General features: G+C 33.8%; 1 long non-coding RNA gene across 2 annotated transcripts in view; it reads left to right on the top strand.

The window, feature by feature from the left end:
* The window catches only part of LOC121493355, a 263542-nt gene that overhangs the window by 208827 nt on the left and 30789 nt on the right, over window positions 1-23926 (top strand). The gene's annotated exons all lie outside the window — the stretch shown is intronic.

Raw genomic sequence — 23926 nt, 5'->3', positions numbered from 1 at the left:
GGAATATTACTCCGCAATTAGAAACGACAAATACCCACCATTTATTTCAACGTGGATGGAACTGGAGGGTATTATGCTGAGTGAAATAAGTCAATCGGAGAAGGACAAGCAATGTATGTTCTCATTCATTTGGGGAATATAAATAATAGTGAAAGGGAATATAAAGGAAGGGAGAAGAAATGTTGGGAAATATCAGGAAGGGAGACAGAATATAAAGACTCCTAACTTGGGGAAACGAACTAGGGGTGGTGGAAGGGGGGAGGAGGGCGGGTGTTGGAGGGGAATGGGTGACGGGCACTGAGGTGGACACTTGACGGGATGAGCACTGGGTGTTTTTCTGTATGTTGGTAAATTGAACACCAATAAAAATTAAAAAAATAAATAAATAAATAAATAAAAATAATAAAAAAAATTAAAAAAAGTGCAATCAGGGAAATATCTAAAAAGCCTATTGAGGTAGGGGAAAAGAAATATCAAAACAGAAGTTATATATATCATCCTTTGTATAGACAGTCATAGCAGAGATTTAGAGAGCTCTAATAGTGGACATGTCTTATGTTGAAACAGTTCATTATTTATATATGCAAGAAATAATATCTTTACCCAATTGTACATATGTAATTTTTCTGCTAACATATATTGGCACCAAATACATAATTGTGAATGTTCACTTCCAAAATTTTCTTGATTTGAATGTAGTCACTCTAGCTGATTGATGTTTTTCTTATTGTATGGACACCAAATGTAAATAGGTGAGCAATCTTATACTATGGCTGGTTAAGGTGCTACAAGAGCAGTCAGGTGAACATCTGAACAAATGGCTTCTCCTGTCTCCTTCATGACCCAGTGGGTAAGATCTTGATTCTCTTTGGCCAATAGAGGAAAATGTCCCAGACTTTTCATATTCCTGTTAGTTTCTGCTACCATTTAGGTGTTGATAATAAGTAATAAAGGGAGTCAAACAGTTAGTCTGATGTAGTAAAGTGAATGTTCACCTGTCAGGTAATCAGGCAACATCTCTTCATATGAATCTTGTTTTTTTTTTTCTGACTGTGTGCGAAACATGTCACTTTTTACAGTCATAATCTCTTTATCTGTAAAATGAAATACTCCTATAAGGTGATTCTACGTTTAATTCTAGGTTAGTGATTCTATAGATTTTTAATGAATGAACTTTTTATGTCTGATGAATGATAGTAGTGATCTGGTTGCCAGAATGATCACACTGTATGCAATTGGACAGATCGATTATTAACATGATAAGTATTTAAAGTAATGTGATTTTCTCATGTCTGGAGTATTTCTAAATAAAGCCAGAAGCTAGTGAACTGCTTTGTTTGATTCAAGATGCTATAGTTGTTTTTCTCCTTTTTCTAATTCTCTTTCCAGATGGCATGGGTGTTGAGTGAATGAAATATTAAGAACCCTTCCAATTTTATGATTTTATGAAATATTATTTGATATTGAAATAGATGAGAACTATCTTTGTTATTGAAAGAGATGAAAACTTTCCTGATTTCTATTCCTCTTTTCTCTTCTTTTATTTTCCTCCTAGGAAAACAACATTTCTTTTCTAGATGACCACGTCTCTTTGTAGTACAGAATAATTAAAATATTCAAAAGCAAAGTGTCACTTACCACCATCACCTTTTATGAATGTTCAATCATATTTTAGTTGAACTTACGGGTTTATGAAAATTTCCTTTTCAAATCACTCCTCATACAATACTGAAATATTAATATTGACCATGGTGTGAATTTGTTAGTTTTAGTAGGAGTACTTTCAGTTGCTAAGTAGTCTTATAAATAACTGATAAAAACCACTGTCATATCTGTAAGAATTTAAGCATCTTGTGACTTTTCCTTTTGTTGTAATTACATATTCAAGTAGCTGGAAATTTTTTTTAACTTTTATCAGTCTTATTATTTTTAGTGAAAAGACACCGATCTCAGGATATTTATACATTTACCTGGAACATATAGAAGGAATCAGTGATATATGTGGTACCAAGCACATTGTATATCTTTAATGCTTAAATATTTCAAATTATATGTATATCCTCCCCAGAGTGATTAGATCCTTTCTGGAGTTACAGTAACAAAGGCTTTATTTGCCTAAAGGGACAAAGGGAACCATTTAGGAGAATGAGGCAATTAATCAATTATATAACATTTTGAAAACATTTAGTATTTCCTACCATTTGATTTTTACTTCTGGAAGCTGCTTTTCTTACACTAGCAGATTAGAGTAGTTAGATCCCCATGCCCCCACCCCTGTCATTTTTTTCATTCTTTTTTTCACCATGAAATTATATGTTCTTTTATAAAAACATTTTCTGAAAAATTAATGCTTACATTGAATTTTTAAAACTTAGCAAAAATGATTTAAGATGTTTTACTACAAAGAATTAACATAAAATAATTTTAAAATACAATTTTGTGAAAGTATTATCACCTCCAAATTGTATCTTGCAAATCATGTCTGTATTATCACTCTCATATATTCAGGATAAGATGTAAAGCAAATGAATGAGGGATGCCTGGGTGGCTCAGCGGTTGAGTGCCTACCTTCCACCAGGACGTGATCCTGAAGTCCCCGGATCCAGTCCCACATCTGGCTCCCTGCAGGGAGCCTGCTTCTCCCTCTGCCTGTGTCTCTGCCTCTCTCTGTCACTCGTGAATAAATAAATAAAATATTTTTTAAAAAGTGGATGAAACAAAACAAAACAAAAGGAAGAAAATAATAGGGGAGAATACTCTTATCATAAAAGAAGAACAAGGGCAGCCCGGGTGGCTCAATGGTTGAGCATTTGCTCTCAGCCCAGGGCGTGATCCCAGAGTCCTGGGATCGAGTCCCACATCGGGCTCCCTGCATGGAGCCTGTTTCTCCCTCTGCCTGTGTCTCTGCCTCTCTCTCTCTCTCTTTGTGTCTCTCATGAATAAATAAATAAAATATTTTTTAAAAAATTAAAATAAAAAATAAAACAAGAACAAAAGCTCTCAAAGAGAGCAGAGAAAAAGCAAGTGGAAAAAGTAGATAAGTAAATACAATCTGTGGTTGACCCAAAAATCTCAGTATAGTCTAATGTATTGTTATGTAGGAATACAAATAGTTGCCAAAAATTGTTAACAAGTGCTAACACTAACCATATTAAAATATGCAGTTCTCCCTTCTGCTGGTTCCTCTTCCTTACAAAAATAATTAGCAATAAAATTGAAGGCAATGGAAATAAGAAGTGATGAAGATCTTGGAAAATCCAATAAATGGATTATCATTTTCTAACAATTGTTTATTAGGCTGTATTTCTTATGTGGTTATGCAGGAACAGTTTTTCCTTGCCTTCCTATATGTTAGGTACTGTGTTATACTTATCTTAGGCAGAACATCTAACATCTGATAAGAATTCTAAACATCAAATGATAAGATGATAGTTTTTTATCTCTGGGTCTTAATAGCCCTGGAAATCGCAGATAACAGTATTTCTTTCTTTCAGAGAGAAGAAAAAAAAAAACAGCTAGAAGAAGGTTAAGTGAATGAGTTATGTAATATGGTCACATAATCTTTTCTAAGTAGTAGCCTATTAGGGAGTTGGCAGTCTTCTAAAAAAGAAAATGAATTATGATGAGGAAACCGGGATTTGTTTCTCAGCACTGATACACTCTTGAGGAAGTTACCAAACTTCTTCCTGTTTACTTAACAGTAAAATGAGATGATATGATTAAATGATCTCAAAACTCCTTTTTAGTTCAGATAGTTTATGACAGAATAATGGTATATAAGATTTACTTAGGACTTAGTATGTGTCAGACCCATGGGATGCTATCACACTTAGAGTTTTACATGGATTGAATAATTGTCAAACAACCCAGTGAAGTAGATACTATTATTAGTTGGCGTTTTTTAAAAGCTTTTTTATTTTTTTGAAGATTTTATTTATTCATGAGAGACACAGAGAGAGAGGCAGAGACACAAGCAGAGGAAGAAGCAGGCTCCCTGCAGGGAGCCAGATGTGGGACTGGATACGGGGACTGCAGGATCACACCCTGAGCCAAAGGCAAATGTTCAACCACTGAGCCATCAAGATGCCCCTATTAGTTGGCTTTTATGATGATACTAAAGCTTAGGGATTCAAGTATCTTGAGCAATGCACATGTTTAGGAACAGCATTGTTGAATGTTTAAATGAGGCCATCTGACTCCAGAGTCCATCAGCTTAAGGGCCATGTTGTACATCCCTAACATTATCCACAAGCCAGTCAAGACTTAGGAAGTCACATGTGTGTGAAACCTGCATTCTTTCCAACTTTATTTTTCTGGAGTCATTAGTTATTTGCCTATCAGCCTGGCTTGTGCTACAGTAAAACATAGTTCCCCTTTGGTTAACATTTTCTGTTCATGCTCACTCTTTAACTATAATCTAGAGAGTAGCACTTCTTTCAATGGAATATTTCTACAGAGTATTTTCCAGAGACTGCCCATGCAGTCATTGAACATGAATCAGAGGGAAGGTTTATGGAAATTATAAATGAACAGTCAAGGGAGAGTCTTTTGTAGCAAAATTATAGGAGTGTCTCCTTAGGTCAAAGTCAAAGTAAGGATGAATTAACTCCCGAAGCAATTTCGAAAAGGTGAAATTCAATGATATTGCAGTTGTTGGACCAGGTGTTAAAATGTTATTGGGTGTTAATTTAATTTTCATCCTGTCAACACTCATCTGAACTGTAACAGCTGCTAAACACGGTTCCACAAGAGCAAACCATCCACAGAAAGGAAGCAGATGCCTAATCAATAGGGCCAATAGAAATGTATGGCTCAGCTAAGCAACCTGCACAAGGGGGAATGAATCCCATAGGGCTTCGTCTTACCTGAATGGAAAAGAACTTTAAAGATAGTGAGACTATTTAAGCAGTAAGAACAGAAGACTGAAAGTCCTAGGTTGGCTTCCTATTGTATTGACTCTTTCTTTCTTTTTTCCTTTTTTTTTTTTTTAAATTCTGCATGACCTTGGATTGACAATTCCTTGGTTTCTCAGTTCCTCTGAGGTTTCAGAGGTATTGAGACTGTTGTTTCAGATCTGTTGCTATCTTTACTGCTGTTATCATCACACAGTCCTTGCAGTCCAGAGTAAAAACTGCTTCTTTACAAAAGTTGTAACATAAAAGATATACCAATGATGATGTAATAGTATTCAATAGCTGTTCTTCATTCCATCTTAGGCAGATAGGAATAGATGACTTGTGACTGAGAAAGGCATTTTGAATTTGAATAATTTTTTGACTACTATACTTGCTAACATGATAGGATATGTAATTTCCCCTATTGGAGATTTTCAAATAGAATGGTAGATTACTGTGTTTATGCCAAGTGAAATCTTACCTAGAAATTGTAGTTTGACTATATAAACCTCTTTAAGTGAATTAATTTGCCATGCATTTAATAATTTTTTTGTAAGTTAGTATGCCTCTTCAAAAATATCACCTTCATTTAATGCATCTCAGACTTGACTATAAATCCGTCTCGGATTATATGATTGTGTGCCAGCAATTCTCTAAACTCTCCTCCACTGGAGAGTTGCGGCATCCTGGAGCTTCAATATTATTAGAAGGTTTGGGAGGGTTTTTTTGGTTTTGTTTTTGTTTTAATAAGGGAAAGCAACTGGATTTAAAGGAATAGAATGCAAATTTTACATAATTTTTAAAATGATTCATCTTTCAAACAATTTGAATGTTGAGATACACTTTTTTGGCCTATATGCAAACACTTGGTGATTGTTCTCCTTCTTGGGATCAGCAGGGAAAAGATTCACTATGGCTACTCATCTAATATGTTCTGCTGCAGGAGAAATCTTTCATTTTCCTGAGCTTGTTAAATGTCAAATATAGCAAAACATCGCAAAACAAAGAAATACCTGTATTCTACTTAGAATTTCACAGTGCTTATATTATTCCCCTTCTTCTGTTTGTATTTCTGTAGTAAGTAAAAGCTTTAAGGAAGTATGCAGTGTGGGCTATTTTATCCTTTATTGGAATAGTAGTACTGTGACCTTACTGCAAAAAAGGATTAGTTTTGAGGAGATAGAATAATTGTGGCATTTAGGCTGATGAACCAGCCTCTTTTTTAAAAAAATATTTTGGAGATAAGGTGAGTTATTATTGGGGAAAATTCAAAAGACCTTCAGAGGCATATTGAGAATTTTGTATTATGAAATTCTTAGCCCAAACGTAAATGCAAATAAGGCAGATAAAGGGAACTAAGCCTGCTTTTTCATAGAACAATAATTTTGAAATGGCTCTTTGGAGATCTTAGTAGAAAAACAAAAGGTAAAAGCAAGAATTATATTTCTTAGCATTTAACCAAAACTGGGGATAAGAGCCAGTATTGGCTATGTTTAGTATGATAATATACTACATGGTTTCCATTTTGTGTTAGGTATTTGAAAAGCCAAAAATTTGGTACAGGAGTATGATGTCAGATATTCATTCTTTCCTTCCTCTCTCCTCTCCTCCTCTCATTTTCCTTCCTCCCTGCTCCTCACCCTTTTTCCTAGTGGTAAGAAATGAATGTAGATGGAACACTTTGGTGACTGGATTTTGTACAATTTCAGTGAAGAAATGTATACTTAAAGGTTAAATTGGGCTTCTAAATGTGTTCACACATTATCAGAGTTATTTATTATATAACCTGTATTCTTATGGCTGTGGATGAATTTCATTATACAATTTATATAAAATAGATAATAGATTAATGAATGTTATTATTTCCTTACTTTCACTAATTAGGTTATTATTAAATGAGATCAGCTAAATTCTGAAGCTTTTAATGGAAAATTGATGTAGCTTTTGTGAGCCCTAGAAATCTTATTTCTTTGTTCTATCACTGTAATATATGGAGAGATTCATCATCAAAATTTGATATTTAAATCAAATTAAAGGGTATGATCAGCCTTATAAAATTTATTTTAAAAATTAAAGTTCATAGAGAAATTAATGTTTTATCTTTTCACTTACAACTAGCAGGCTTTCTAAAAGAAAACTGCTTACAGCCATTCACTCTATTTTTGATGATTTCAGTACAAAATGAACAATTTCGGGTACCACTTTATTTTGACTATGCTGTCTAGTAACTAGTGTGATTGTTTGATAGAGCAAAGTAAAAAATGAAAGACAAAGGAGGAGACAGAATGCTAGCAACTGATTCTGTGATAACCCCTGAAAGATTTAGACATGATTTAATCTTACTTGGTTAGTTCACATTTCACTCAAGAATATAGTGGGGGAAGATATTGACATATATAACTATTTATTTTCCTATATAATTTATATAGGGCTGTAAGCTTATTGTAATTTCTTTGATATAAAGTTATAATAATATGACATCCTACTACTGTTATCATACAAATAAATACTCATTGCCTTTTTTCTATGGAACCTTGAAGAGTTTAGATACATCACTTAGTAAATACACTGTCATATACTGATTCTTTAAGTCTATACTTAAGTTTTAGAGTGGCATATCTTTCTTCTAGAATAGGGTAGGGCTCCACTTTTCTAACACCTTTAATGAATTATTTAGTGTTTGTTGTCTTCCTCAATGTACCTCTATGCTTATCATAATACCTGGTACAAGATGTGTTGAATTAAATTGAACAGAATTTCTCAGATACTCCTTTATATTTATTTGAAAGAGCTTATCCGCATTTGCTAGTTGGAGGAAACCAACAAAAAGAGATTAAGATTTTCTCATGATCTCATGATCTCTTGAATCACTAGAATCCTCATTTACTGAGTTTTATTCTAATGCTCTTCTTAAGGTAATACCATAATCCTTAAACCTAAATGTAGCCTATGGCTAATGAAAGCTGAATGCTAAGACATATATCTGAGCATAGCCTAGAATTCAAAAATGTTGGATCCTGCACTAATCCTGCTACTAATAAGTTTGGAAAAGTTTCTTATATAAGTATGAATATAAATGATCTTTGCAGAAATTGTTTTCTTGTTTAATAACTCTAAAAACATTATAGTGAAGTTATTTTAAATTATATTTTCAAGATATTTGGTACAGCATGGTCATTTGAGAATTCCATACTTTGCTTTTTCTCCAGAGCACTTAGCATTATTTTACATTTATATATTTTATGTATGTTTTTTCATTCCAAGTGGAAGCTCTGTGGAACTTTGTTTAGGTTATTCACTTCTGAAACACAACCCCCCACCCCCACCCCCCTGCTCTTAGAACCATGCCTAGAGCAGTACTGGTGCCCAGTTAACATTGGGTAAATCACTGAATGAATGAATCATACTTGTGGGTGATCAGCAGTGGCTCTACAGCTGATCCTCAATCTTGGTGAGCTATACTTTCTGGCAGTATCTTTGTTTTGATCTTGGCTTTGGCTTAGGTTGCTTCTTCATTTTTGTCTTTTGTCCAGCTGAATTAACTGAGATTATATTGTGGCTAGACATAAATGTAGGGGCTCCTTCCACTGTTACTGTAAGATTTTAAGATTGTGGCAATTGCTGTTGCTTATAAGGAATGGTTTTTGTAGGGCAGACCAGTCAAGGATGTTAACTTGCTAAGGTGCTGTGATCACATTCAAAGATCTATGCTCAGGTGGCTCACTTGCGTAGGCCATCTACTGGTGAGGTTTACCTCAGCAACTGGTAACTGAAATGATACCTATATACCATACATCAAATAAAATAATGGTATAATGCCTAGCTAGTCTCAGAGAAAGAGAACTGTTTTGTGGAACAGAAGGAACCAATATAAATGCAATAGCTTATTCTAAGCAGTATTTGTTACTCATTACTGTAATCTAATTTTGACTTTAAATTCCAAGCCTAAGTGTCTTACCCTGGATCTTTTGATAGTGTTAGATGGCCCTTGGCTTTCCTAAAAGTCCAGACTCTTTCCATGTCCAGGTGTTGAAGATTTACTTTACTTGGTAGGCCAAATGACTGAAGAATCAATTTGTATATTTTAAAATATAGGAAGTATCACAAGAATAACATAACTATGGCATGTTTCCAAGACATGATTTGGGAATAGATTTTATTGGACAAAATATATTCATAGTATGTGAGTGCTCTGTAAATTTTGGCCTACAGTAGTAGAATATGTGTCCATTTGTAGATGCAAGGGAGAGGAAAAATATAATTTGCTGCTATGCTGTGGTAATAATAAGTTCCTAGAGGGACATCAGGCTAAAAATAATTTATTGAAACTGCCCTCGATTTCTAAAGACATTTCTGAGTTGCATTTAGAACATAGCCATTGATTACAAAGTGTGATTTGAGAAGGCAAAAGAGGCCAATTTTCCGGCAAACAAATTAAGAGATGCATATTGACTGCAGGGAAGTATGTCATCACTGAGAAATCGAAAGCAATGGGACTTTAGGAAATCAATCAGCAAGCAGTCCAGTCAAATTAGATTTTTTTTTCTCATACGTAGTTGCTAGAACCCTATGTGGGATGTATATATTTTTAACAGATATAAACTTTTTGCTTTTATAGTAAACCCAGGTTAATAAAATGAATGGAGGGACAGGTTACAGGTTCTAACTCATTCACATTGCATATTTTCAGAACCCTAAAAAAAAAAAAACCACAGAAGTTCCCTGAGATCCTATGTAAATGTGCATTCTTCTATAATGAATTTTGTCCCAATGACCCATTTTTCTTAGTAGTTTGGGTGCCCTTTGGGAAAATATGACTCTAATCTGAGGCCAATAACCAGTTGCCACATTTATTTGAACAGTTTGGGGAATGAGAAAAAATTCAGTAATTTTTTCAATACAGTAGCATTACATCCTAGTCAATTCAACATGGAACTCTATGCTATAAGATTTAAAGTTTTTTTTCCCTTAAATCTGATAGGAAAATATTTTTAAAGATAAAATTCAAAAAATACTGTTAGATCTCAAGTACAATGATTCATCTAAGCATATACATTTGCTCATTTTGATACTAAATGCTCTTTGTTTTTTTAAGATAATAAAACAGTTTATTTTTTTAAATATTTATTTTTTTATTTTTTTAAAGATTTATCTATTTATTCATGATAGACATAGAGAGAGAGAGAGGCAGAGACACAGGCTGAGGGAGAAGCAGGCTTCATGCAGGGAGCCCGACGCGGGACTCAACCCTGGGACTCCAGGATTGCACCCTGGGCCGAAGGCAGGCGCTAAACCGCTGAGCCACCAGGGATCCCCCAATAAAACAGTTTATAATTAACAAGTGCACAATATGCCACAAATTTCTTATCTTCAACAGAATGACATACATTCTTTCTATACATTCTTTTTAAAAAGTATTTTTAGGGAATTGAAACATATTCCCCAAATATATCAAGTTAGGATATATTAGGTGGTTAATAAAATAAGACTTACATGTGAATAGTAAGCCAGTTTTAAAATACCTAAGTTAAATTCAACTTACCTTTCATTAAGTACTATGTGCAAAGTCCTATGTTAGCTTCATTAGAGTATCAACATGCCTTTGATGCAGTTTTTATTTCTAAAGATATACTCTAGTAATGTGTTTATTTAATTAACATAATATAGCCTCATAAATAAGTAGTGGCACAGATCTGAGTGAATTTCTTACTAGACAATGCCCATTTTCCTTCTATAACTAATGTAGAACAATAAAAGTAAAAATACTTTTAAATGTTTTTAGTTTTTCTTTAAACTAGAAGATATGACTAGGGATATTAAAAATACTAACACATTGTATATTTTATAATTACAAAAGTAATACATGCCAGGAGTAGAAAATTCAGATAGCATGAATTTTCTCGAAAAAGAAAATAAAAAGGATTTATGATTCTCCTACTTAATAATGAACACTGCAACATAGAGGTAAGCCCTGTTGACTGCTATTGCAAAATATATTTCCAATATTTTCTCCAGTTTCTTTTTAAAATTTTTTTTATAAATTCAGTTTGCCAACATATAGTATATGTTCATATATATGCTCATATAGATATAGATATAGATATGTCACCATCAAGTGCCCTCCTTAATGCCTGTCACCCAATTACCCCATCCCCCCCCACATCCCCTTCAGCAACCCTTTATTTATTTCCCAGAGTTAGGAGTCTCTCATGGTTTGTCTTCCCTTTCTAATTTTTCCCCACTCAGTTTCCCTCTTTTCTTATAATCCCTTTCACTATTTTTTATATTCCACATATGAATGAAACCATGATGATTGTCCTTCTCTGCTTGACTTACTCTGCTCAGCATAATACCCTCCAACCCCATCCATCCACATTGAAGCAAATGGTGGGTATTCATCCTTTCTAATGGCTGAGTAATAAGCCATCCTTTGCTGGCTCAAGCCTTAGTTAGCAATGACAGGTATAAAAGTAAATAAATGAGTGTATATGCAATATATAAATATGTCTATGTATTATACATATATGTATATATATATAAGCATATTGGTAAGTGGTGGACAAAAATTGATTATATCCTTGAAAAAATTAAATGGGATCAGATTAAAGAAGGAAACATAAACTGACATGGGAGGGGCCAGTTAAAAATGTTGATATTGTTTGGAGACCTGGATGGCTCAGTTAAGCATCCAACTCTTGATTTCAGCTCAGGTTATGATCTCAGGGTAGTGGGATCGAGCCTGCTGTTGGGCTCTGCACTCAGCAGGGAGTCTGCTGGAGATTCTCTCTCTTCTTCTGCCTCTCCCCTTGCACTCTCTCTCTCTCACATAAATTAATAAATTTTAAAAAATGGTTGGGATTACTCAAAGACTGTTCCTCAGACAAGATAGTGAATTGTCCTCTCCACTACCACCCTAAGAGATTTATCAATCTGCACCAGGAAGCAGTGAGGATTTGACCCAGTGTGTTTCCTAATTAAAATATGCATAACTTATAGATATCTAAAATATTTTCAAAAGAAAAATCATCATTATAATATACATACCATTTTGTAACTAATCTGGCAATGTATTTATTGTAAAAAGGAAATATTGCCTGATAAATCATAGTCATCAGTTGCAGTGTAATTTATTTAAATATTTAAATAATTGTATTTTTTTTTCACTTTTTTAAACAAGGCTGGATTGACAATCTTTATAGGAACACTTTCAATTTATTTTGTCTTTTATCAGTATAGCCTTTAATAAATTTTAGCATCATTTTATAAGATTAAACAAAAATAGGGCAAACCCGGTGGCGTAGCGGTTTAGTGCCGCCTTCAGCCCAGGGTGTGATCCTGGAGACCCTGGATTGAGTCCCACATCAAGCTCTGTGTATGATGCCTGCTTCTCCCTCTGCCTGTGTCTCTGCCTCTCTCTCTCTGTCTCTATGAATAAATAAATAAAATCTTTAAAAAAAAAAGATTAAACAAAAATAATATTGAGATTTTTAATATTTTAATGTTAAATATTAAATGTACAGTATTTAAAAGGTGAAAGGTTTATATGATTATTACATTTTTATTTATTTTTTTAAGATTTATTTATTTATTTATTCATGTGAGACTCAGATAGAGAGAGAGGCAGAGTCATAGGTAGAGGGAGAAGCAGGCCTCCCACAGGGAGCCCGATGCAGGCCTTGATTCTGGATCTTGTAAGCCAAAGGCTCAACCACTGAGCCACCCAGGTGTCCCTAAAATTTTAGTCTTTAAGAGAGAGAGAGCACCAGCAGGGTTGGTGTTATGTGTTGGAGGGACGACAGGGAGAGAGAATCATAAGCAGGCTCCACCTCCAGTGGGGAACCTGAGGGTGGGACTCCATCTCACCACCCTGAGCTGAAATCAGAAGTTGGACACTTAACCAGCTGACCCAATCAGGTGCCCCATGATTTATATGATTTGAGAGAAACCAGAGTATATTTAAATCTTTACCATATTTACAATATTTAAACTTACCATCTATGTACAGTGATATCTCTTACCTTTTCCAAGTGTTTATATTTTTCAGTACTTTTGCAGCTTTCTTTATTTTAATTCTAGATTTTTTTGGACAAAGTTTTTATAAGTATTTTCACTGTTATTATTTTTTTCTATTTTCTAAGATATATATTGAGTTTTGCATATTAATTTTAACTATCTTCCTCAGTTCCCTAATTTAAATAATTTTTAGTTGACTATATTAATTATAATTTTTCATGTACTCTCAGAGTGTCTTCTCATTGCCAAGTTGTTTTTTCAACACACGTCCTGACTCAAGCTGTATACATTTGCAATATCTGATTTTTAACCACATACTCTTCATCCTATTGACCCAGAGTGAAAATTGATACTCTTGTCTGAAGGACTGTTCCCTTGAGTATATTTAAACCAGACCGATCTCTGTGTTTAATCTGGGTTCATCAGGAACCATTAGCCTTGATTGGTTTGTTTTTCTCTCCCTCCATCTCAGGACTTGATTCTATTGAGTTAACAACTATTCTCCCCAGAGAATAGCTACCACAAGCCTGTTTCAAGTAATTCCAATCTCTTACTTATAGAAATTGAACTGATCTTTTTTTTTTTTTTCCTTTTTAGTTTTATTTGAAGACCTGCTGTAATGAATTCTGTATTTGTTCAAATCTTTGAAGATCTGCGAGGACAAAACAGTTATTCAAATCTCTATCATGTTAGCATGCTATTTATCATACTTTCCAATCGTTGTTGCTGAATTATGCAGTCCAGTTGAAAAGAATAAGCATTATTTATTGAAGACTCATATGCTGATATCCAGTAAACCTCGTTAATCATGATTTGACCAACTGAGATTTATGGTATTTCATAAAAGAACTAGGTATATGTTTATTTTTTGCAAAATATCAGAGAAATAGATTAGTAAGCATTTTAGTGATGTAATAAATAAGACTGTGGAAGAATTATTTGGAACAGACTGTACTTCTTTTAAAATATTATAGTATAACACATTACTCAGAAAAAAGGTAATCTATTGAATTATTGAATTTGCTAGAGAGCAAATTACATCTATGAGCCCCATCATAGCTCTTTTATAATCATGTTTAATTAAGTTGTGTTGCTAATATGTGTAATCCATCCCTGAGTACAGTAAAACTCTCATTCAGATTTTGCTACTATAATTCTGAGATAGAAAAGCCATTGTATTATCATTCAGAACATATAGTTCTAGCTCTACTTTTGAGTATCTGTGACTTATGACCTCAAGTAAATAATTTATCTCTTCTGAGTCGACTTGCTTATCACTTAAATGAAAACAAACAAACAACACCACTGTGCCTACCTCACAGTTACTTTGAGAGTTAAATGAGCTTGAGTTTGAAAGCCATCTTAAAAATCATAAATCAACAAAATCCTAACTATTCATTATTATGTATTAGATTACTTTTATTATAAATTCATAAGATGATTTTGTCCTCAGTTTTTGATTCTTTATAGGAAGGAGCACAATGGCTTGTGCTAGCTTGTCTAAATTGTAATTTGTATGAAACAGCTTTGATAATTGCCTTGGCTACAATATTCTTGAGTAATTCTCAGTTTCATTTAAAATATTTGAATAAGTGAATAAATACCACTGATATCTTGGAAAAATAGTAAGATTCCTCATTTAAGCTCTCAAACCCTTTCCATTGTGTAAATTAAACTCATCACTTGTATTTAAAAGTACATTCTTATAAGCCCAAATTTACTCCAAAACTGTTACAGCACAGATTTTACACGTGACAGGTTTTTAAATAGTGGTTCTGGGTACCTGGGTGGTGCAGCTGGTTGCGTGTCCAACTCTTGATTTTGTTCAGGTCATGATCTCAGTGTTGTGATATCAAGCCCATGTTGGACTCCATGCTTGACATGGAGTCAGCTTGAGATTCTTTCTCCCTCTCCCTTTGCCACTTCTGCTTATGCTCTCTCTCTCAAATAAAATAAATAAATAAATTAGTGAATGCTGTTTTTCCATGAAAACAAAAAGAAATCTCGATGTAAAGCAAACTCAAAATATATCCTTACAAGAAATTCTGTAGACAAATAACATAAAGGTTAATACTTGCTTATTAAGCTGTCATTAAGTGATTAAGTTCAGAAAATTATAACTTATTATTGAAGACTAAATATGGAAAAAATTAAAATATTTAATATTAAGTCTTCTTGTATACTGAGGCACTTTTCTTTTTCTAGATAGCCACTCACAAGATGCACCCCTCGTTTAGGGGAAGACTTTCTCAAGAGAATAGCAGAACAAAGGCAAACCCTAATGTTCTTGCCTTTTATATTTTAAAAGATACCATCCAGGTATGAGACTACAAAATTAGGGAAAGGGTACATACCACTCAGAGGCAAGTTTCCTTGCAACCCCTCCCCACCCCACCAGAACCTTCACCAGACTAGAGAAAGATCCTTTGAGCTGAAAGAAGTTTAGCAAAGAAGATAATATGTAACTTTCTCATCTCTTCTTGTTCCACTTGAGGTGATTCTAAACTGATGGAGAGAAAGTAGAATCCCCTGATAACTTTAGGGATTTGCAATTAGGTAAAAACCTGTGCTGCTATGGTCCTATGTGTCTTCTTGGCAGAAGAGAATAAAACGAAATAGCTAACTGGGTCCTCCATGCATCAAGACTTAGGGTATAGGCGAATGACTTTTCTAAATAATACTGGCATAGCTTTTTTGAGTCAGAAAAATTGGAGGATACTAGCAGCATCTTTTGTGGCATGAATCATATGATGAGACCACATGAGAACTGAACACCTCAGATGATACCATTATGAGGATTTTAATGCCAGAAGCTAGATTGTAGAATATACTTCAGTGGATATCACTATAGCAATGGTGATGGAGGACCAAAATGCCACTATCTCACATTCCACATCTCACCAAAATGACCTGAGTATTTATATACAATACCAGGAAGAAAAGGAAAGGTAGGAGGAATCCTTGAGTCTACCTTTAATTGACAAAATGATACCTCTTTTTGGTCTGGGACAGAATGGGATTAAGATTGAAACTAGGTTGAGTTCTAGAAAATAAAGAAAATTGCTGTTTTTTACAGTTGAGTTTGACAATATTGTACTTACTACTCTTGTGTCTTACTATTCTATTGATTGAGCTCTCTTCCTAATATAGAAGAGAAGAGTCACCACAGTAACTTATTTTTATGTATGTAAAACACAAAAGAAAAAGATAAGGACCCTGGCATCACCTTAACAAGTTTTCTCCTTTTTCTTTGACATATGCTAAATTTATCTACAAGGGAGGGGTCTCGGTTCTTTCTAGTGTTATGTTTGGATGCCAGGAATAACAGTTTATTTTCCTCTCTGCTTTTTTATCCACTTGAAGATGATTTGAAGAAAGTTCTCACTTTGTCTAAAATGGGTAGAAACTTTGTTCTTATTAAAATCCTTTCAAGGTAATGGCTTCAGTTCTAGGTAATGATTTTTTATTATAAAATATTTTTAACCAATGGTGGCTACTAAATTTCCCTCAACGAGCTTAGGGAGGCAATCTGCTTGGAAGATGGGGAAGTGGCTGCATTTATAAAAACATATATATATGTATATATTATCTGGATAGAGGTAAAGGAAAAATTAACAAGGCTTACTCATCATCCTTCACCTAATGGAATCTGCAGATGAGAAAACATTTCATTATTAGTTCTGTGTGCTGCTGTCTGCAATTGCTTGTATATTTTTTATTTAATTGCTAATATATTCTGCTTCAAATTTGGTCAAGGATTAAGTTGAGAAGATGATTCTCAATGGTTTTAGCCTAGCCAAGGAAAAATGTCCATAGAAAGTTATTGGATAAGTTAGAACTGAGTTTATGTCTGGAAGCCTCAAAAATAAACATAAAACTGGTACCTTTGATCTTTCATTTTTATTTTTAAGGTGTCTTAAATTATGTCATAGGGAGCATTCTAGAACTACCTTTCATTGCTCTTCAGTGTATTGTACATTCCCTAATCCAACTCTCAGACTTAATTCTTCACTTAAATAAGACATGAATGTATCAATGTATTTAATCTTAAAATGGCAAGATAGCATTCTCCTATTTCTGGGGTGATTGTTTTATATAATTCTGAAACTTGGGGAGAAATATATTATAGGACCTGGAAAGTATATGACTTCATAACGTTGATTTAACTCTTCAACAAAAATACTGAGGATTTTGGTCCAAGTAGTAGAAAGTTTACCAGCCTATTCATTTAACAAATATCTATTTAACACATACAATGAAAAAGGCACTTGTTCTAGACATAAGGATGTAGTCATTAAAATGCCAATTCTTTTCTCTCAAAATCCTAGTAGAGTGAGTAGACAACAAGTAATACGCTAATAAAATAAATAACCAAATTATGTTTAGTACTATGAAAGCAACAACAAACAACAACAGAGTTTTCTAATGAGTGCCTGGATGATTATTTTACAATGATTTTCAGGGAATGTTCTTCTGAGAAGTTAGTATTTAAGCTGAGTCCTAAATAATAAGAAGATAACTGTGAAGATTGGGACAGTTTGGGAGGCAAAGGACAATTATATGAATAGAAATTGTGGAGTGTCAAAAGTCTGCTAGATGAGAGTGATGGCAGCATGAGGGGAAATACATTTAGAAGGGTAGATGTGGGCTGATGCTGTAGGTATCAGGGAAATTGGATTTTATTCCCACAGTGATAAGAACGTAGGGTAGGTTTTAATACAAGAGCATAAAGTGATTTGTTTGATAATTTAAAAATACTACTGTCTGTATTATAATCTCAATGATAAAATAATATATCTGAAATTTGCTTTAAAACCATTTGTAGGGATGCCTGGGTGGCTCAGAGACTGAGTGTTTGCCTTTGGCTCAGGGCTTGATCCTAGAGTCCTGGGATCGAGGTCCACATTGGGCTCCTGCATGGAGCTTGCTTCTCCTCCCTCTTCCTATGTCTCTGCCTCTTTCTCTGTGTCTCTCATGAATAAATAAATAAAATCTTTAAAAAATAAAATAAAAACATATGGAGAAGTGTTGGGTGGGAGCAAATGAGGTTCAGATGAAATAAGATTAGTCATGATTTTGAGACTAATCGAAGTACATGAAATTCATTATACCATTACCACTACTTTATATGTACTTGAAAATGTTCATAATATAAAGGTTTAAAAATATATAATAACCTCAACTTTCCCCTCAGTGTAATAAGCAATCTAGTGCCCAGATGTAGATCTGTAAATACTACCCCTCACAAAAGGAGGCAGTTAATAGTATAGGTTTTGAGAGAGTGTTGGGCAGAAAATATAGACTGGATGGTGATATATTTATTAAGACAGGAAAGATAAGAGTGCAGCTTGGAGAGGGCCCTGGAAATTTAAACTTCGTTTTGGACATGGTAAGGGTGAGATGTTTATTAGACATCCAATTGGAGTTATTGAGTAGCTTTAGTGTGTATATGAATGAGGAGTTCAGAGAGAGGGTAGTGCCATAAATGGCATTATTCTTTCACAGGAACTTGTCCCTTCTTCTCCCTTACTATTTCTTCTAATAAGGTAACATATTTTTTACCCTGTTACTTTGGATTTAGCCAGATAAATAACTTTGGTCAATAGGATATGAAGAGACTTGAAAGCTGATGTATCTGAGCAAAATCTCTAAATGTGCTAGCATGTTTTAGTTCCATCCCCTTTTCTGCTCCCTACTGTGAGAATAGCATTCTTTGATCTTCTCACTTGGGATCTGAGGAGATGAAATGACACTGAGCTGCTCCTAGTCAAGCCTATCAGAGTTGTTAGCACTAGAGAAGTGGGCACAAGAAATAAGTGTTGTTGAAAGCCACTGAGATAATTACAGATATGTGTTATCTCAGTAAGGCCACCTAATATAGTCAGGGATAGAGATATGAATTTGGGAGTCATTGGCATATTGATTGTATTTAAAGCCATGATACTAGGTGAGATGATCGAAGGGAAATGATGATCATAAATTGTTTTTTTACATTGGAAAATGGGCTTGACAAAACAAGACAAAACAAGACAACCCCACAAAACCAAGAAGTTCTTGGAAATTTATGACTAAGAGGGCATTTATTTTTTGTTTCTGTAATGTTTAGGTTAGTAGGATTTCAAAAATTGGCAAGTAGATATTTTAAATCAAAATTTGAAAAGGATTTTTTCGTGATATATACTGAGTCAAATGGAATGTGAAATGCCTTACCTAAATTATACATCACCATAAGACAAAATTTCTGATAGTTTTTCAAGTTTCACAATATAGTTGAAATTGGAATAAGTTCACTTGAAATGAGTTGATTGCTCTCTGCCTAAAGTTAGGTCACTTAGCCTTAAAACAACAAATATGATTTTAGATTATATTGTTTCTTGGTGTAAATTTCTATCACAACACATATTAGGCTTTGTTTTAATTAGATGAAATAGGCATTTCTAAATTGATGATAAATGTCTCTTTAAAGTGCATATGAAATTATGCTGGTGGTAATTTGTTAAATTATTATGGAAATTTCACACTTCCACAATAAAATGTTTCATTTGCTTTTGATTTAGGTAAGTGTCCTGTTATAAACTACCCACTCCATCTCCATATCCACTCTGCTCAGCAATTTTTGGGCATCTACACAGACTTGTATTTTCCCTAAAACAGGGTCCCAAACAAATTATAGTCAATGTGGGGTGGTGGGGTTAGTAGAAAATTATTCTTAAACCTAATGCATCTCTTTTCAGTTTTCATGTTGCATTATTTTCCTTTGAGTGGTTTTTCAACTACGGTTTTAGATTTTATTATTATTAGCTAGTATATTTCCTTAAGGCAATCCCTTTCCTTAATCATTTTTATAACAAATATGGAGTTCCTCTTACTTGCTTGTTTTTATGCAGTTATTAAAATCCTAGAAATAATACTGAATTGTGGTTTTATACTACTATAATCCATCCTATCTAAATTTATTTGACTGGTGGTAGGATTTGCCTCAATCCTTTGTTCTCATATAAAAATTTTGTCATGTTTCATTAAGTTAAGGAGGGATTTTTGGGTGACCTCATGAATTCTGTATTTTCAGTTATTTCATTAGTTAACAACAACAATTTTTATAACTGTCATTTTTATGCTCTTACTGTGTTTCAGGTATCACTATAAAAACATTACTTAACATATTTAATCCTCATACAGCCACCCTATGAGGTGGGTTTTGGTCATATTCCTACTCAACAAATGAAGGAATAGGCTAAATAATTTGTCCTGTGTTATGCAGCTAGTAAATTATGGAGTCAGGATTAAATCTTAGCTCTGTCTAATGCCAAATTCTTCATGCTTAACTCTGTTTTATATAGTTGCTATTGGAGTAGACTAACAGCTCTATCATATAATCTCCAAATCTCAGCAGTTTAAGAAGGTAAAAAATTTTTTCTCATATCATAGTTCAATTGGATAATTGGTATCCAATCTTGTAGGTTCTTTCTATCTAGAATCTTTGTCCTTCCCTAAAACCATAGTAATGGTGTTCATTGTTCATGTGGCTATTAAATTTCAAAGGATTAAAATGAAAAATTCAATTCCTAGGTTACCGTAGCCATATTTCAAGTGCTCAGTAGCCACATCTGACTCATTAGTATTGAAGAGTGCAGATATAGAGCATTTCCATCCTCACAATAATTCTACTGGACATCCTTGTCTAGAACCTCTGGTTCTTCCTCTGGGACTTCAGTTTCAAGCCTTACTGTAGTTTTTCAGGGAGATTTTTTGAGCTAGACTGAGGTTTAGTATATTACTTGATTCTACTTTCCACTGGACAGAATTCAGACAAATGACTGCACCTAAATGTAAGGGAAATTGTAAAATGTGGTTGACCTGTGTATCTAAGAGCAAAAGGGAAATGGCTAGTGAACAATTGGCCGGATTCTGTCTTGGTGTTGCTCTAAATCTCTCTCTGTTCTAAACATTAGCTGAGCGCTTATTGAATAGCAGTCTCTAAGCATCTGAAATGCATTTTAAAACCCTCACAGGAAATTGCGGGAAGACTAGATTATGTTCAGATAATTGTCTTTGCCTCTTCCCTTACCACTTCTGGGGGTGGGGGGGTGTAGTTTTCTTTCACACCTCCTTGATGTTGGGCCTGCTATATCATTTGCTTTGATCAATCAGATGTGAGCTGAAGTGGCATTGTCATTGTGTAGAACCTGGGTCTTAAGAAGCAGCACATTTTACTACTTAAATACCTAGAAACTTCAGAAATCCACCATGAAGAAACCATGCCTCCAGGTAGCGACTGCCCATCCAACTCAAGCCCCAGAATGGAGTACATATAGCTGACCTGGACTTAACCCATTCACCAAGACATCTTGCAAACCTTTGAGCTAGAAAATAATTATTACTCTATGCCTACATGATTTTGTGGATTTTGCTATGTAGTGAAAACTAGTATAAATTTTTGAAGAAGCTATTATAAATAAATTGAAATCTAGACTGGTTAAGTGTCCTACATCACATGGCTAATGAACAGTAGAACTGAGATTCATGCTAAATCCCTCTGATTCCAATATCCATACCTTTAATCATTATTCCATGCTACCTCTAAGTAAGCATATTATTTTCAGGTCCAAGGAAACCTTATTTAGAAAATATGGCTTCTTATACTTCTGTTAAATATTTGTTATTAATTAATTTTCTCACTCCACTCTTTAAGCTCTCCATATTTGTAGACTCAATTTATGTGTATATTTGTACATATACATGCATGATAACTAACAATGAACAAAATTTTGATATTTTCTGAAGAACATAATTCCTCGGGTGAATTGCTTGATTTCCAACAAGTTTCTCGTTTTGAAAAATGGCTATCTCTTGGAGAGGTGATCCTAATGGGTCATCACATTGTGGCAAACTTGAATGAATACAGTGCAGGAAATCAAGTTGGGTTTGAACAACGATCTCAAAGAGGTAGCACCTTTTGGCAAGAGCTCAAAAGAGATGCTTTTAAGAATGCTCATTTTTCCATTTGTGCAAAGAGGGTTTGTTATTACTTAAGCAGCATATGGCTATGAAATGAGAGATGAGCTCTTGCTAAGCTGCCAAGAGCACTTGTGGACACTAAAAATATGAAAAATAAATAAATGAGCAAGATGCAAGGAAATCTTGTGGTTGAGAAAGTCTTAGTGTAGTTGTAAAGTGTTAGTGTAGTTGAGAGTGTTGGCTACTGAACTAGATTGTTGCATAGTTAGGATATGCAAAACATGTTCAAAGAATATAAAGGGGGGAATTTAAGAACTCTAAAGTTATTACATTTCCTTTTGTGTATTTTTTTTCTTTTCAGATGTTGTTGATGTTGTAAGTTAATATTATATGGCTCTGTAATCATTGTAGCCAGTATGAATTTAATGAAATGCAAATTGAATATTCCCCTAATGTGATACAACCTTGTTATTTGAAGTGTGGTCCATGACCCCGCAGCATTTGGCATTTCCAAGGAAATTTTTTGAAATGTATGATAACTGTCCCTCCCCAAAACCAACTGAATCAAAATAGTTATTTTAACAAGGTTTCAAGGTTTGATGAAAGACAATGACAGAGAAATTAAAATTTGTTGTCCGGAAGTCACCAAATTGCAATTCTGTTATTAACCAGGCTAATATTTTCTTTACACAGTAGTCAGGAAAGGAATTATTTACTAACATCAAATGGAAAATAAGATGAGAAGAAATGCAAAAATATTAGCTCTCTTATCATCTGATACTTGACTACCAGTTAATGTCCAGAGCAGTGTGAAGAGAGGTTGTTGTTATAATTGGTGTTGTTACTTTTAATGGTAAATAGGGAAGAAAATGTAACAATTCCATATCTTTCTTTAGTTTAAAATCCTATCAAGTTAGCATACATATTTTCTTTAGGTAAATAAATAAGGGAAGTATTACACTTACTTCATTTGACTAAAACCATGCCCAGAGCATTAAAATACATAAAATGAATAGCTTTGGAAATTAGAACAAAATTAACATATCAATAATGTGTTAATTGTCTTTCCTTTCTGTTGACTTTAGGAAAATTTGGGCCATAATATATTTATAAGAATGTGATTTAGTTCTGCTATTTGATGCCATACTTCCATATCTTTGTAATAAGCCAAAAACATATTTGTTCCAATAATCTTCAATTTAAGATTGATGTGGATTTGCATAAATTATACTAGAACTCATGTTTGTTGAAATATCTGTAATAAATATTCAGGTAAAAGTATTTAAGATTGTAGAGATTACAATGAGGTCATTGATATATTTTCTTTTGGTGAGGATTTTCATAAGAGCAATTGACATGTCCCTACTGAAATGGGTTTTAATTTATTTTCTAATTTATTATAATTGAGTCAAAAGATTGACTGCCATTTTACTTCCTAATTTATGCTGTTGTCTTTTTTTTCTCTTGTTTTGGTGGGTCAGTGTAAAGGAAGCTCTGTTTTGACCGAACATCCAGTCTCAATGGGGTTCTTTAGCATTGCTTCTCGTGATATCTCCTTGTTTTTGTGTTTTAATTTATATGACCATTGATGGTCAAACTAAAGAATCTAACCTTGTATGGATGGGCACACTGGGCAAGAACAGAATGTGACCTGCTTATCTTTTCAAAATGAGGATATAGGTGGAAGTTTAGCACCTTTTCAAAAGTCAGTCACTAAAAGAAAAAAAAAAAAAGTCAGTCACTACTGGATGCCGTTTGTCCAAACTTGGAGACTGCCTATAAGTCTTGTTCAAAAATATCTATTTCCTCGTCAGAGGACACCTTTATTCTTCCTGAGTGCTATCAATTTAGTGCTTCCTGATGCTGTGTTTTTTTTTCTTTAAGGAAAGCCCCTTTGTTTTCTACTGCTGACTAATAGATTTTTTCTTTCAGTTATATGACATTTATCTATTTCATTTTATTTTTCTTTCGCTTTTTAATTAATTAATTAATTTTTAAAATTTAAATTGAATTAGCCAACATATAGTACCTCATTAGTTTCAGAGGTAGAGTTATTTATC

The sequence above is a fragment of the Vulpes lagopus genome, chromosome 6 (genome assembly GCF_018345385.1).
Source record: "Vulpes lagopus strain Blue_001 chromosome 6, ASM1834538v1, whole genome shotgun sequence".
NCBI classification, from domain to species: Eukaryota; Metazoa; Chordata; class Mammalia; order Carnivora; family Canidae; genus Vulpes; species Vulpes lagopus.
This window is presented reverse-complemented; position numbering and strand designations above follow the sequence as displayed.